Genomic DNA, 15,554 nt, shown 5'->3' with positions numbered 1-15,554 from the left:
GCTACACTATTCAGCTGCCTGAGGAAGATGAAACTGATGAACCAGCTGCTGAGGAAATTCCTCAAAATACTCCAGCTGAAGAAACCGCTCCAGCTGAAGAATCTGCCAGGCCTGACGATGAATCAGTGATTCCAAAAGTACCCGACTTGATATTATAATTTGTTAGGGAATCTTTACAACTCCCCGACGTTGTTATCTCAACAACACGAAGATATTTTCATGTTTGACTTAATCCCGAAGCTTCGAACTATGATTCGGTTTCAATCATCACGAGAACATTGTTATAGTTAGCGGTGACGTGGCATCATTAGCGGGTGATCACTGTAGCTTAATTACAATCACTACTATAGCAAAAGTCGAGGATGTCACAATTCTCCCCTACTAACAAGAATTCTCGTCCCGAGAATTAAGAGGTAGAGGGAAAGAGCCCGGGGTATTCATCACGAAGATGATCCTCGCGTTCCCAAGTGGCTTCATCTTCAGAGTGATTTGACCACTACACCTTAAGGAACTTGGTGACCTTGCGACGAGTCTTACGTTCAGCTTGGTCGAGAATGCGGACCGGATGCTCTTTATAAGAGAGGTCTTGTTGTAGCTCTAACATATCGTGATCCACTGCTCGAATAGGGTCCTTGAAGCAGCGACGGAGCTGAGAAACATGGAAGACATCGTGAACCTGAGAAAGGTTCGCCGGCAGTTCCAATTGATAAGCCACTCTTCCACGCCTTTCGAGAACAGTGAAAGGACCAATATAACGAGGAGCTAACTTGCCCTTGATTCCGAAACGGTGTGCACCTCTCATTGGTGTGACACGAAGATAAGCCTTTTCGCCAGGTTGATAGACCATATCTTGATGATGACGGTCATACTGACTCTTCTGACGAGACTGAGCAGCCTTCAGATTCTCATGAATAATGCGGACTTGATCTTTGGCATGTTGAATAATATCCGGACCGAAGAGTGATCGTTCCCCAGTTTCTGACCAATTCAGAGGAGTCCGACACCTTCGCCCATACAATACTTCGAAAGGGGCCATCTTCAGGCTAGCTTGATAGCTATTGTTGTAAGAGAACTCGGCATACGGGAGAGATTCCTCCCATTTCTTACCGAAAGAAATGACACAAGCTCGAAGCATGTCCTCAAGAATTTGGTTGACTCGTTCAACTTGTCCCTGGGATTGAGGATGAAATGCAGTGCTGAAGGACAGATGAGTCCCCATAGCCTTCTGAAAACTTTCCCAGAATTTTGAAGTAAACAAGCTGCCACGGTCCGAACTGATTACCAACGGAATACCGTGAAGTGAAACAACTCTTGACATATAAAGATCTGCCAGCTGACTAGCATTAATCGTTTCTTTGACGGCTAGGAAATGTGCAACTTTGGACAGTCGATCAATGACGACAAGGATAGCATCATTACCTTTCTGAGATCTGGGAAAACCAGTGACAAAGTCCATTTCAACGTGATCCCATTTCCACTCGGGAATAGAGATAGGTTGCAGAGTTCCAGCAGGCTTTTGGTGTTCTGCTTTGATACGCCGGCATATATCACATTCTGCCACATAGCGTGCAATGTCTTGTTTCATATTGGGCCACTAGAATCTTTGCCGGATGTCTTGGTACATCTTGGTACTACCCGGGTGAATAGACAATGGTGTGTCATGAGCTTCTTCCATCACCTTCCCAGTCATCCTGAGATTTTCCTTCTTATTTGGGACGAATAGGCGACCCTTGAAATACAAGGCGCCACCTTCATCAACAGTGAAAAAGGAGGGTTTACCCTTTGCAATATAGCTCTTAATCCTGTCGACATCATCGTCAAAGTTCTGTATATTCTTTATGGAGCTCACAAGATCTGGTTCAACCACTAGGTTACTGAGGGAACCCTGATTAACAACACGAAGGTTCATCTTTTGATACTCTTCAGGAGGCGGAACAAGGTAACCCTGAGGAACAATGTGGAGGTTCAGCTTACGGAATTCCTCTTGCAGACGATCGTGAACCTGATGAACCTGGAGGTGGTTGCAGTATGACTTGCGACTTAAGGCATCAGCCATTACGTTAGCCTTGCCAGGGGTATATGATATACTACAGTCAAAATCTGCTATACGCTCCATCCATCTTTGTTGACGCAGGTTCAGCTCCGGTTGAGTGAACATGTACTTCAGACTTTGATGGTCGGTGTAGATTTCACAGCGATTACCGACAAGGTATTGTCGCCATTCCTTCAATGCATGAATGACTGCGGCAAGCTCGAGATCATGAACTGGGTAGTTCTCTTCATGAGCACGCAGTTGACGTGAAGCATAAGCGATCACCTTGCGATCCTGCATTAGGACACAACCTATTCCTTGACGAGAAGCATCACAGTATATGACGAAATCCCTTTTCGTATCTGGAGGAGAAAGTACTGGAGCGGACATTAGTTTGTCCTTGAGTGCCTGGAAACTTTCCTGACATTTATCAGTGCATTCATACTTAACACCTTTGTGAAGCAGGTTGGTTAAGGGCTTCGCAATCTTGGAGAAGTTCTCGACGAATCGACGGCAATAGCTGGCGAGTCCGAGAAAACTTCTGACTTGCTTGACATTCTTCGGGGGAGTCCAGTCAAGAATAGCTTGAATTCGTTCGGGGTTGACCGCAATACCATCCTTGGAAATCACATGACCAAGGTAAGTCACTTCGTCTAGCCAAAACTCACATTTGGAATACTTCGCATAGAGTTTATGCTCCCGAAGCTTATCCAGTACAAGACGAAGATGTTCAGCATGCTCTTCTTTGTTCTTCGAAAACACCAGAATATCATCCAGATATACCACGACAAATTTGTCGAGGTAGTCCATGAATATATAATTCATCAATCGCGAGAAAGTTGCCGGTGCATTGGTTAAGCCGAAAGACATGACGGTGTACTCTATGATCCATATCGAGTAACAAAGGCGGTCTTTGGAATATCCTCCTTGCGAACACGGATCTGGTGGTATCCCAATCTCAAGTCGAGCTTAGAGAAAACGGTGGAACCAGCAAGTTGATCATACAAATCATTTATCCGCGGGAGAGGATATTTGTTTTGAATGGTGGCCTGGTTGATAGGACGATAGTCTTGAACCAATCGATTTGTCCCATCCTTCTTCTTAACAAAGAGAGAAGGTGCTCCCCAAGCAGAGGAACTTGGACGGATGAAACCCAGACGGAGCGAGTTGTCAATTTCTTGCTTAAGTTCAAGGAGTTCATGTGGTGGCATTTTATAAGGACGCTTGGCAATAGGAGTGGTACCGGGTACCAAGTCAATGACAAACTCGACAGCTCGAGCAGGGGGAATCCCCGGAAGTTCTTCTGGAAAGACATCTTGGAATTCTCGGACCACTGGAATGTTTTCAATCCCTTCAAGAGGCGACGCATTTAATGCATTCAAGGCATACAGCCGTGCCTCAGCATTACGGACGAGATGAGCATGGTAGCTTACTAGTTCATCTGAAGGGTGTAGGAGGTGGACGGTTTTGGTGGCACAAACGATCGATGCCGTATGAGCTTTCAACCAGTCCATCCCCAATATGAGATCAATGTTGGATGACTTTAGTAGGATGGGGTTGGCAAGGAATTCTAATCCTTCAATTTCAACTGGAACATGGGGGCAAACCACAGAGGTTCGGCATTCGCCCCCAGGGGTGTTTACCACTATCGGGATGTTCATCTCTTCGCTCCTAATGTCATGCATGTATGCAAAATTTTCCGACATAAAGGAATGCGATGCTCCTGTATCAAACAATACAGAAGCAGGTACTGAGTTAACGAGAAGTGTACCCATCACGGTAGCAGGCTGGTCTTGAGCTTGACCCATATCAATGTTGTTGGCCTGACCACGAACATAAGCAGGCTTAGTGTTGAAGTTACGGTTCTGGTTGTTGCCACGGCCAGTTGCGGGAAGTGCCAGCTGATTCTGATCCTGCCTGCAGTCTCTAGCACGGTGACCTGGACGGCCACACTTGAAGCACAGCCCGTCCTCGGGACGGGAAGGAGGAACTCGAGGCGGTGGAGCTGGAAGCCTCGGCTGCCTAGGTGGTGGAGGAGGCAGGCGAGGTGCAGCATAGGACGGCCTCGGAGTAGGAGCAGGTGCATGGTACATGTTGTTGGGAATCCAGATCTTCCGCTTCTGTGCAGATGAGCCCGAAGATGAGCCCATGTCACGGTTGCGCTTGCTGCTATCTTTGTATTCCTGCAGACCAGTCTCAACCTGAATAGCCTTGTTCACGAGGGTGGCGAAATCAGCATAGTCCTGAACGAGGAGTGTCAGCTTGATATCAGGGTGGAGGCCTTCACGGAACTTCTCCTGCCTGCGTGCATCAGTCGCAATGTCTTCTTCAGCATAGCGAGATAATTCCAGAAATTCCCGCTGATAAGCATCCACAGTCTTGTTGCCCTGGACCAAGTTGCGGAACTCACGCTTCTTCCGGTCCATGATTCCCTGGGGAATGTATCGAGCACGGAAAGCAGCCTTGAACTCTGCCCAAGTGATGATAGTTCCATCGGGCTGAGAGCGCCTGTGGCTGTCCCACCATTGAGCAGCGGGACCCTTCAGAAAGTAGGCGGCAAAGTTGACATAGCTCGCCAGGGGCACATTGGCAGACTCTAGCTCATAAGAAATGTCACGGAGCCAGTCATCAGCATCAAGAGGCTGAGTTGAGCTGCGGTAGATCGCAGGGTTGAGACGGCAGAAGTCTTGCAGTGTCACGCCTTGTGGTTGGTTCATGTTCGGCCTTTGGAACTGATCCATGAGCCCTTGCATAAACTGGCGGTTCAGCTCAAACTGTTGGATCATCCCCGCCATATACTCAGGAGGCGGGGGTGGTGCATCGTTGGCACGGCCACGCGGGCGGCCAGCTGGTCTAACCATCCTGTTAAATATTTAGCAGGGGTAGTTTAGCTTAAAGTAATCGAAAGGCATCGCACGCATTCATGAAGTAATCAAGCATAATGAAAGGGAAATGCGATAGATACTCCATAGTAGTTGAGTTCGACATACAGACCCATACATAAGTTCGATTACAGACTAACGATTAAAAACATGAAATTTGGCGATAGCCCGGACGCATTTGACGATACCCTGGACTCACTAGGCGGCGCGCAGGCACGCGGTGGAAGAGTACCACAACGAGATGTAGCGATAAGGCTACATCAACGTCGGAGAGGACGATCGAATCCTGGTAGCTGGCGGTGATAGAAGGTAGGGACAGGACCCTGTGTCCCGTTGTGACTCTGGTGAGGGTACCGCATCCAGTCGAGCAGCTGAGGTCCAAGTGCACGGGTTCTACCCCCAACATCAGTCCACTCGATAGCTGATGGTAGCTCTGTCCTGCTCGGCTCGCGGATGTGCATAGGCGGAACCCTCGGACAGTGTGATGGCTGCAGCTCTGTCAACGCGTCGTAAAGACGAGCGCGCGTAGCATACAACTCCACAATCAGAGCTCGGAAAGCACGATCCATTGCCTCAGTGTACTGCACCAGAATCCGCGCGTCGTAGCGACGCGTCACGTAGGGGGCGCAGACAGCGACGTAGGAACGGTCGCTGCGCTCCCGAACGTCAGAAGCGTAGGCAGTGAGATCAGATCCAGTCTCATCCCCAGCAGGAGCATGCGGGATGTATCTGAAAGGGCTCTCCTCCAGGTGAGGGTACGCTCCACGGAGACGGGTGATGGCGATGTAGGCCGCATCATGGACGGCCATCTCGACCGACACTCCAATACCACAGAACACGTGGCGCTCGAGGGTCTCACCGCCCCTCTGGTCGAAGATGCGAACCTCAGCCTGGTACTGGTACTGGTTGTACTCGCGGAAATCCTCGAACACAGTGTACTCGGGGTACCAGCGATATCCCAGCCTGGTCAGGAGATCGACCAAAACGGCCGGGAACCCAGTCGTCTCGGTGGCCTGTGTCAGGCGCACGTGCTGTCTTGCGGGACGCATCTGAAAATAAGATTGACGGATGTCAATGACAGTGTGTGTAATACATATTCAGGAGAAAAAGAGTAGATAGTCCAGCGCTCCGGATTGATGTGATTCGAGAACCTAATGTTAGAGTTAGTAAAATCTTTGACCCGAAAGAGAAGAGAAAGTAGAGCCTAGAGTATAGGAAAGGAGTAAAAGATACTAATACCACCCAATTTGAGATGTGGGCCCGTAAGCCACAACATCAGTGTTAATAAGTTTTTCAAACACTAGACTCAACTTCGGCCAAGGAGTTGGAAAGGGGGCTACCTACAGGCAGTTGGCTCTGATACCAACTTGTGACGCCCTCGGCTTAATCGTACGCTAATCATACACGCAAATGCGTACGATCAAACCCAAGGACTCACGGGGAGATATCACAACACAACTCTAGACACAAATAAAATAACATCAGCTTCATATTACAAGCCAGGGGCCTCGAGGGCTAGAATACGAAAGCTCGATAAACACACGAGTCAGCGGAAGCAACAAATATCTGAGTACAGACATAAAACATGGGGTGCCTTAGAGAAGACTAGCACAAAAGATACAACGATCGAGCGAGGCGAGGCCTCCTGCCTGGGAACCTCCTAACTACTCCTGATCATCAGCGGCCTCCACATAGTAATAGGCACCGTCGGGGTAGCAGTCGTCGGCGACGGGGACCTCCATCTCCTGGGCTTCATCATCTGGTCGCAGCAAACGGATCAAGGGGACAAGTGGGGAGCAAAGCAGCGGTGAGTACTCATCCAAAGTACTCGCAAGTCTTACATCAGAACTATTCTAATTATGCATCAATATCAAAGAAGGGGGGGTTATATGTGGAATGACTGCAGCAATGCGAGAATAGAGAGAGAAGGCCTAGTCCTATCGAGGACTAGCATCTTCAGGGTCTTGCAGCAATAGACGAGAGTAGAACAGGGGTAACACATAAATAGTCATATTGTTGCAGCAATATTAAAGTGAGGTCACGCCTAAGGATCCTCCCTCGACTCCCTGCGAGGAAGCAATCCCGAGGCAAACTAATTCCAGTTAAGTAACAATTGTAGTTGTAAAAGATCGGGGCACAACTCCAAGTCGTCCTGTAACCGTGGACACGGCTATCCGAATAGTTAATTTTCATCCCTGCAGGGGTGCACCACATGTCCCGTCACGCTCGATAACACTCTGGCCGGACATACTTTTCTGGGTCCTGCCCGGCCTCGGAATATCGACACGTCGCAGCCCCACCTAAGACTAATCAGAGAGGCCAGCCCGCCGGTCTAAATCCTAAGCACAAAGGGTTCATGGGCCCAGTTCCCCTTCACGCTCCTGCACGTGGCGTGGGCGGCCGACGTCAGTCCTAGCATCCCTTAATCACAAGCGCGATGCATCTCGGGACCACTCGGGCGCGCGCCGCTACACTGCTGGCATCTGAAAAGCTTCGGCTGATACCGCGACGCCGAGTACCCATAATTCTTCCCGCGTAGCCGGTTAGTGCGAAAAGGTCTCCGACCAACCCAGATCAAATACCCAAATCCATTAGCATTTTAATTAGGCCAGCAACACAGTCTCGCGGGAATCCACCCGTCTTACAACTAATCACCGAAGATCCCAGTAACATGGTCGAGTAACTGTGTGGTCGTAACATCGGGGGAATCCGAGGTATCACCCTCGTTGGATTCCGAACGATGAACCCGTCAAGGTGGGCTTAGAGGAATCACCCTCGGGGGTCCCACACTCGCGGGGTGGCACGACAGAGATGTCATTGGGAATGGTGAAAGAGGAATCACCCTCGATAACCACGACCGACTAGCTATACTACAGAGATATCATCAGGAGTACTTAGCGAGGTGTCACCCTCGGTACCCGATAGTATCCCTGTAGCGTCGTACAACGAAGGGGGGTGAACGTGCTGTGTCGGGTCTGGCTCGTCGATCAGAGATCGAGATTTGGAAACAAGCGGGGCAACTGATCTACGGGGTCAGAGGGGATGACTGCTCCACCTATACTAAGCAGGTTAAAGGTACAGGACTGAAAGTAGCAGTTCATCAAAAACAGGCTATGCATCAGATATAGGAGCTAACTACAACAGTAGCAAAATACTAATGCAAGCAGTAGGAAGAAAGACATATGCGATATAGGAATGATCAAGAGGGGGTTTGCTTGCCTTGCTGCTCTGCGGCAAAGGACTGATCGGCAGGGTCGCAGATGTACCCGGCAGCAGCGTCAGTCTCGGGTCTACCGGTAAGAAGAGGGGGAAGAAACAATAAACAATAGCACCGATGCAACACAAAGCATGACATGAAAAGATGCAGGCTAGACATGAGCTAACGCAGCAACATCCGTCATAGACGGGTCGGAAGAATATCTGACGATATTTCCGGGTCTCGGGCTACTACCGGTTACACTGGAAACGATGGAAAAGTTCCATGTTTGCTATGCTAGGGACGCGTGACAGACGAACGGACCGTGTATCCGGGTTCGTCTCGCTTTGCTGATCAACTTTCATGTTGAAATTATTTTGATCTGACTTACGGATTATTTAATATTAATTTTCAAAGTTTTATTAATTATTTAGGAATTAAAAACAGATTTAAAAGATTTAGTAAAATCCTATTATGACATCATCGCGATGTCAGGCTGACATCAACGTTTGACCGGTCAACTGACCAGCGGGTCCCGAACGTCATAGGCACCAGTTTTATTTAAGATTAAATATTTATTAATCAGATTAATTCAACGAGGGACCCACGTGTCATACTCTAATTATGTTAATTAATTATTTTAACTAAATATCTATTTATTTATTTATTTTAAGAAAACATTATTTTTAATTATCGCGTGGGGCCTCCCTGTCATTGACAGCGGTGCATTGGCCCCACCGGTAAGTGGCCTAAGGTTATTTTCCCATTTATTTTTATTAGATACCTATCCGTGCAAATACCGTATTTCTCTAAATATCCAAATACACAAATACATACATCACATCTCATACATACATACGGAATACAACCTTTGTTTTTATTTCTTTTTTTCTCAAAAACTCTCATCTCTCATCTCTCTGTTAACAAAGACAGAGAAGTTCTTTTGCTACTCCACCTATAAGAACACAAACTTCGAATCCTTCTACCGGAGTCCACCGTCGACGGATCGAGGCCCCGTTTGCCGGAACGGAACCATGACGTCGAGGGGAACGACAAGGTGGGAGGAGCCCGAGGAGGGGCTCACCGACGGTGACGTGACGGCCCGGTGAAGCCGGAGTTCGCACGTAGTTGACGGTGGAGACGGGCGTGGAGGCGGTGACGGTGCCGATGGTGGTGATGTGCCGGCGAGGAGGAGCCGGTGAGGAGGGCCCCCCGGAGATGGAGCCGCCGATGATGAGGGGCTCGGCCGGCGGGGCTCCCGGGGTCGGCCGACGGGATGGGGAGGGCCCCGGCCGCCGGACCTGGAGGGGGGGGGGGCGAGGTGGCCGGCGTGGTGGTGCTGCCCGGCGTGGTGAAGGTGGCGCGCCGGCCGGGGAGGGGGGCTCGCCGGGGAAGGGATAGGCCGGTGGAGGAGGTGGCCGTGAGAGGGGGGGAGGGGGCCGGCGGGGGAGAGGGCTGCCGGCGGGGAGGGGAGGCGCGCCGGCCAGGGAGGGGCGCCGGCCGAGGCGGGCGAGGTGGAGAGGAGGGAGGCGACGGGAGCAGAGAGAGAGATCTGCGGGAGGGAGAGGGGGCGAGATGGGGGGGGGAGTGTCGGTGGGGTGGGGAGGGTCACGAGAGGGAGTGGGGGAGGTGGCGCGTGGGGGTGGGGCCCCCCACGAGGGGGGGGGGGGGGCTGGCGGCGGCACCCAGGGGGTGGAGGGAGTTGGCGTGGGGGTGGCTTGACCGCCAGGGGGGCTAGGGTTTGGCCGGTTGGGCCCTTTTCGGCCCAGCTGGGCCGGCTGGGGGGGGGCTTTCTCTTTTTTTTTTGATTTGTTTTATTTTGTTTTCTCTTTTCCCTTTTCTTATTATTATTATTATTATTACTTCTTCTAATCCTTTTTTCATTATTCTATTCTTATTTACTTTTCTTTCATCGTTTATTATTTATACTCTTAGTCCTTTCTTTTGTTTATTTATCTTCATTTACTATATCTCTTTACTTATTTTGTTGAAGCCCCTTTCTTAATATATCGGGATCATCAACGATTCCAAAAGTACCCGACTTGATATTATAATTTGTTAGGGAATCTTTACAACTCCCCGACGTTGTTATCTCAACAACACGAAGATCTTTTCATGTTTGACTTAATCCCGAAGCTTCGAACTATGATTCGGTTTCAATCATCACGAGAACATTGTTATAGTTAGCGGTGACGTGGCATCATTAGCGGGTGATCACTGTAGCTTAATTACAATCACTACTATAGCAAAAGTCGAGGATGTCACACCGCTCGAGCTGAAGAATCTGCCAGGCCTGACGATGAATCAGTGATTGATGAAATTGTTCCTTCACCACAACCCTCGAAGGTGAAGAAAGTGACTCCGTCTGCATCAGGCGTGAAGAAGACCAAAGCGGCTGATAAAGAAGCCAAAAAGAGAAAAGCTTCATTGGCCTCAGGAACCTCAGAGGCCAAATGCCTGAAGGTTACTCAGTCAGAGTCTTCATCAGCCCCGGTGGATGCTACCCCTTTGAATGTAGCACCATCATACATGATCGTTCCCTTTGGAGTTGACTATGTCATTCCTAAAGAAGATGAAGAAATGGATCCTGCTGCTGTTGATGAAATAATGGATGAGGAAATACAGATAGATGATATTCCTCAGTCCACCACTCCGCCAAAGTCCGCTAAAGAACAAGTGGGTGATGATGACATTGGGTGCAGCACACCAGTAATTCATGATGATTTCTGGGAAGAAACTCATCCTCGCTCACCAAAGTCAACTCAAATGCCTCCAACTCCTGCTGCAACTGAAATCCTCTCCGGTTCTGACGAAAGAAGTATTCGTGAGGAGTCTGCTCAAGAATCAGCTGCATCAGCTGAAGATAATGCAGCAACGAATACTCCAACTGCCTCCTCCGATAAGCAAATTCCTCAAGCTGAGGAAAATCCTCAAACTGAGGAAAATGCTTAAACTGAAGAAAATGCTACTACGCCCAACACTGAAACCGCTATTGTTGTGGTAAACACAGAAACATCAATGGTAGTGGCTACTCCTCAAGAACAACAGCACAATCTTCAACCGCAGCAGAATCAGCCTTTCTCCAAAAGGCCAAAGTTTCAGAAAGAGGCATTCTATGAAAAATGCATGTACTTCACTGGCGAAAATCCATATGAAAAGGTTTGCATCAAACACAGGAAGTTTTGGACAAGAAATCAGCTTAACTACTATGCTTCTGTGCTCTATGGGAGAAACAAGACATTTCAGCGTACAAATATTCCTCACTGTGATATGGAGGAAATACCTTGCTTTGCTCTAGTCCTCAACGTTCTTCATGAAGATGGATTACTGCCTTTCTATACTAACATCGAAGATTGGAACACTGACATCATTGTTCAATTCTATGCCACACTGCACATCTCTGGCGACCCAAAGGATGTCAATACTTGGGTTTTGGATTGGATGACTCAACACACGCACTACAAAGCTCCTGCCACCGAATTGCTTCGATCTCTTCCAATTTCAATTCCCTCAGAGGCTACAGTTCTGATGTATGATGAAAGAGAACTGCCCAACAAGCTGATGGAAGTCCTCATGAAGCCTTTGGCCAAGGACCAACCCCCAAGGACTCGATTTCTGGTACATGACTTGAAGTATGAACCAAGAACAATGTACAGAATCCTGTCTTATGCCATTGATCCTATCAAAGGGCATGATGATGAAGAAGATGTCGTAGGCATCATGAAGAATATCTTGTTCAATGTCATCCATGGCATACCTATGAATCTTCATGATTTCTTCTTGAGGACTTTGGCTGATAATGCCTTGTCGCCATTTGAATTGAAGATTTATGCGCCTTGGATTATGAGATTCATCAGAAACAGGCCCGTCATCAACTATCAAACTGATTTTCAGAATCACCTCAGATATCTGCCGCCTATCAAAGTCATCAAGAAATCATTTGAACCCGTTGAAGGCAAAGGCAAGTCTGTAATAGATGAAGGAAATCGGCCCCTTGATGGCTGATGACCCACGAGTATAGGGGATCAATCGTAGTCCTTCCGATAAGTAAGAGTGTCGAACCCAACAAGGAGCAGAAGGATCTGACAAGTGGTTTTCAGCAAGGTAAAATCTGTAGGCACTGAAATTGTCGGTAACAAGTGATTGTGTGGTGAGATGATTCGTAGCAAGAAACAAGTAGCAAAAGTAGCAACGGTGCAACAAAGTGGTCCAATCCCTTTTGTAGCAAGGGACAAGCCTGGAAAAAGTCTTATAGGAGGAAAAACGCTCCCAAGGACACACGGGAATTTCTGTCATGCTAGTTTTCATCATGTTCATATGATTCGCGTTCGTTACTTTGATAGTTTGATATGTGGGCGGACCGACGCTTGGGTACTGCCCTTACTTGGACAAGAATCCCACTTATGATTAACCCCTCTCGCAAGCATCCGCAACTACGAAAGAAGAATTAAGACAAAGTCTAACCATAACATTAAACTAGTGGATCCAAATCAGCCCCTTACGAAGTAATGCATAAACTAGGATTTAAGCTTCTGTCACTCTAGCAACCCATCATCTACTTACTACTTCCCAATGCCTTCCTCTAGGCCCAAATAATGGTAAAGTGTTATGTAGTCGACGCTCACATAACACCACTAGAGGAAAAACAACATACAACATATCAAATTACCGAACGAATACCAAATTCACATGACTACTATTAGCATGACTTATCCCGTGTCCTCAGGAACAAAAGTAACTACTCACAAAGCATAATCATATTCATGACCAGAGAGGTAATGAGTAGCATCAAGGATCTAAACATAAACTCTTCCACCAAGTAATCCAACTAGCATCAACTACAAAGAGTAATCAACACTACTAGCAACCTTACAAGTACCAATCGGAGTCGCGAGACGGAAATTGGTTACAAGTGATGAACTAGGGTTTGGAGATGAGATGGTGCTGATGAAGATGTTGTTGGTGACGAGTCCCCTCTGATGAGAGGAGTTTTGGTGATGATGATGGCGATGATTTCCCCCTCCGGGAGGGAAGTTTCCCCGGCAGGATCGTCGTGCCGAAGCTCTAGATTGGTTCTGCTCGGCGAAACCACAAAAAAGCTCCTCCTTGATTTTTTCCTGGAGGAAACCCTCCATATAGAAAAAGAGGGGGGCAAGTGGGCCAGCAGGGTGCCCACAAGCCCCCATGGCGCGGCCTGGGGGCGTGGCCGCGCCTTTTAGGCTTGTGGCCACCCCCTGGCGCCCCTCTGGCACTTCTTCGGCCCAGTATTTTTGATAAATCAGCAAAAAAATCCTCGTTGATTTTTACGGCGTTTGGAGTTGCGCAGAATAGGTATCTCAACTTTGCTCCACTTTCAGGCCAGAATTCCAGTTGCCGGCATTCTCCCTCTTCATGTAAACCTTGCAAAATAAGAGATAAAAGGCATAAGAATTGTGCCGTGAAGTGAAATAACAGCCCAAGAAGCGATAAATGTCAGCATGAAAACATGATGCAAAATGGACGTATCAACTCCCCCAAGCTTAGACCTCGCTTGTCCTCAAGCGAAAGCCTATCTCAATAAATATGTCCAGATGTTTAGGGAGAGAGGTGTCGACAAAACAAGATACGAACATGCATGCATCATGATCATGATCAGAACAGCAATACCAACATATAATCTCTCATGCTAAAGTGATAATTCCTTCACAAAGTAAAGCATGGATCAAGAACCTTACCGAGAAGTAACAACCGATAGCCTTTAGTCATTGAAGCAATTGCAATTTATCACAACATCAGAAAGAGCCAAATAAGACGTTGTAAAGCAAATCCACATACTCAATCATTCTTTCGTTCTCTACAATTGCTACAACTCACGTGGTACTCATGAGATCAAAGTTTTAGCTGGACACAGAGAAAGATAGGGGCTTATAGTTTTGCCTCCCAACTGCTTACCTCAAGGGTAATGTCAACAATAATAATTCATGAATACTTACCTCCAAGTTGACATACGAATATAGATCTTTCCCAAGCATATGACGTTAGCCAAGATAAAGGCGAGATAAGGAATTGGTGAAGATCACCATGACTCTTTCAAGGGCAAAAAGTAAAGGTACAATATAGGTCCTTCACAGAGGGAAGCAGAGGTTGTCTGCACTTTTGAGGTTTGGATGCGTGTCCTCTTAGTGCGGAGGAACGTCACTTTATATCGCCTCGTGTGATAAAGAACTTTATTATGCAGTTTGTCGCTTTTATGTCTTCCTCATCAGAGGTTCGTACAAAGGTTATTTTCCACACACTAATAGATCATACATATTAGAGAGCAATTTTTATTGCTTGCACAGATGACAACTTACTTGAGGGATCTTATTCAATCCATAGGTAGGTATGGTGGATACTCATGGCAAAACTGGTTTGAAGGTTTATGGATGCACAAGTAGTATCTCTACTTAGTGCGGGTGGTTTGGCTAATGTGAGGTGGAAGCAATCGTCACATGCTAAGGCATCTCTAATCATATAACATTGTTCGGAGCCAAGCAAACACAATTCATTATGTTGTCTTCCTTGTCCAACATCTACTTCTAGGCATGCAATAGTTTAGTGAGTGTTCACAATCATAGATGGTGTCAGAGATGATATATTTATATGTGAACCTCTCCTTCTTTATCACTTCCTATTAATCGCAACAATGACCAAGGTCCACGTTTGCCTACCCTCAACAAGTTTCAATCCTCATTCTTTTTATATGTGAAGCCATCACTTACCATAAGATCGTTACATGTTCTTTCATGCTTTTGTTCTATTCTCACTCCTTTGATCATGGCAAGAGGCAAAGCCCTTAAACTAAGACACTCTTTATTATATGGCTCACGAGCTTGAATACATCGGGGGTGACACAGAGCAAAACTCAAGACTAAAACACTATGACTTTTAATCTACTAGAGAAAGAGAAAACTGAAAAGGAAAACTAAAACAAAGGTAAAGGCAAAAGGTGTGATGGTGATACGATACCGGGGCAACTCCCCCAAGCTTGGCACAAGCCAAGGGGATTGCCCATACCAATGCTCAGTTGTCTTCCTTTGGTGGTGGTGATGGTGGAGTTGTTGCAATCTTTGACTCCAAGAGGGCCATTAATCTTTGATTTATACCTTGGAGATCAGCGATATGTTTTTCCTGCAAAACAACTTCACGAGTGAGACAAGTATTGCAAGCACGGTTTGTTTCACAAAACCTCAAGAGTTTAATCAAGGATGGCGACAGTAGGTGGAGGTAGGGTTGGTGGAAATCCACTTCTTCAACTTCTTCCTTGTTGAGCACAGATTGCACTTCATCCCACGCCTGATTCCTCTCCTTAGTTTTGTCCTTCGTTTCTTTAGGTAGCCTTTCCTTAGCCTCCTTGACCTCCATACTTTTCAGATCAACATGTACTTCTCCATAGACTTGACAGAGATTGTTCTCCCCCACAGAT

This window comes from Hordeum vulgare, chromosome 3H (assembly GCF_904849725.1).
Source record: "Hordeum vulgare subsp. vulgare chromosome 3H, MorexV3_pseudomolecules_assembly, whole genome shotgun sequence".
Lineage (NCBI taxonomy): Eukaryota > Viridiplantae > Streptophyta > Magnoliopsida > Poales > Poaceae > Hordeum > Hordeum vulgare.
This window is presented reverse-complemented; position numbering follows the sequence as displayed.